This window comes from Trachymyrmex cornetzi, unplaced genomic scaffold, assembly GCF_001594075.2.
Source record: "Trachymyrmex cornetzi isolate Tcor2-1 unplaced genomic scaffold, Tcor1.1 scaffold391, whole genome shotgun sequence".
Taxonomy (NCBI): Eukaryota; Metazoa; Arthropoda; class Insecta; order Hymenoptera; family Formicidae; genus Trachymyrmex; species Trachymyrmex cornetzi.
Genome location: NW_017298652.1, coordinates 63931 through 66122, shown reverse-complemented (window position 1 = coordinate 66122; position 2192 = coordinate 63931).

Sequence of the window (2192 nt, the reverse complement as noted above, 5' to 3'; positions counted from 1 at the left end):
AAGTCCAAAAATGGGTGGATGAATGGATCGCCTCGAAAGACACCGCGTTCTACCGTCGTGGGATTGCCCTGTTGCCAGAGAGATGGGAAAAAGTAGTGGAAAATTGACGAAATTACTTTGATTAAGGTATTCATTCATCTTCCCTTCGAAACAAATTAATTTTGGAGACGAAAAAACGGCAGGAATTAAGTTTAACATTTAACATTTAGATTCTCCATCGAGTGATATTTTCGAAAAACGGACAGTTATTCTAACCTCAAACCGTCTTTTAATTTAGAAGATTCTTCCATTATCTTCCATTATAATAAAAAACATGTCGAAATTTTATTTTCTTGCTGATTCTTCTACTATATAGTAATTATCTTTTTTCGTAAAATGTTTAAATAAATTTTCTGATTTTTCACAATTTCATAAATATTGGTTCATGGGGAACTCAGCCACAAAAATTTCGGACCGACAAGCACGCAATTTTATCCCCAATAACATAAATAGGTATATTTATATGCTGGAAAAGTAAATCTTATCTATTGTTACCAAGCCCTTGAAAATAAGATTAAACGACAAGGATGGAGTTGGAGAGGGTATGGAAGGTCGCTTAGACCTTATCTCACTGGTATACGCGCAGTGGCGAACACCTGAGAGTTGGACGCACTTCCTATCGCTCTGGAATATGGGTCAGCGTCCTGAAGGGACGCTATAACACCTGTTTCCTTGAGCAGTGCGTATGTCGATCCAATTTCGAATTAAGGAAATGAATCCCTATAACTCGGGAGTGAACCAGGTGCGATCTTTGGGAAACGGCGAGAGTACGAGGTCTTTTTAATTTAAAGTTAAAAGTAATCATTTTTAATAAAATTTCATTTTATTACTAAAGTAAAAGTACAGTTTTTGTAGGAATACTAATATTAAAACTATAAAATGTAATCGATAATAAACATAATTATTAAGATTATATACATATTATTACAAATTTATTAACTAAACTAAAGTTCGACAATCTGGCATTACTATGACTACAAATTAGTGTAAAGCATTGGTGCCGCTATTTTTCATATCGTGAATACATATGTGTCTGTGTTTATGTGTGCGCGATGGCAAAGAGGCAATACATGTGTTATTAGTTGATTTTGTTGATTTTGACTGAGAAAGGGGGAAAAGTGTCATTAAAGAAATCGATTGGGACTAAATACGAGAAGGGGGAAGAAGGAATATTCACTGCAATGTGTATGTCGGGAGGATGTCCGGCTATGGCGGCGCTGATTTCCTCGGGATCGAAATAATCCGAACCGATCGTGTATGTGCCCGGCGGGAGGGGGTTGGTGGTTCGTGGGAAGCGGCTAATTACCGCGTCGAAGGAGTCACCCCCTAGGCTCACCCGACGTTACATCCAACCGATGTAACGTCGGATGAGTCTAGCGGGGGAAGTGGGGAATTCTTCGAGGATTTCCACGCTTGACGTGGAATCCGTAGGAGATGGTGGACGAGGCGATGAGGGAGCGGATTGGAGGAGGGAATCGGGAGTGTGTGGTGGAGTATCCGGGAAAATGCGCTCCGTCAAAGCGTCTAAGAACGCGCGTGACGGAGATCGCGGGGGAGGTGAAGGAGGTATTGCTTCTACGTTTTGTCTATTTTTCTCGGGTTGAGCTGGAGGGACCGGCAGAGCCGGTGGTGGTGAAACTGATGGTTGAGATGCGTCCTCGACTGAATTGGCAAGATATTCACGGTACGCTACGTCCAGGAGTTCGCGTGCCTCAAGGTAGGCCCGACTTCGGAGCCAACCTCGATAAAGGCGGGAGCGGTTGCCCCGAAATCTCACTGCGGACCGATTTTAATTAATTCGCTAAGTGACTAAAAGGAAAAGTAAAAGGGGGGAACTTATTGTTGTCTGGGCAGTGAGTCTGAATGGTCAGCCTTCGGTTCGCTGGTCTCGATTGGGCCTCTCTAAAAGTTGTCTTCCTTTGCGCACTGAGTTTAATGTTTGGATATACAAAGAGCGCGCTGAGTTAATGTTTAAATACCAGGTATGTAAATATGAAACCAGAATTTACCAATAGATGGCCATAGCTGTCAATGTAGTTGTCGTCAGACTGCGTCATTGACGCCATTTCCTTGTTCTGACATCTGACAAAGATTTTCACCTCACAACAACACAAGTTTCATTCAACAGTATAGTTTGTAATAGCGTTGAACAT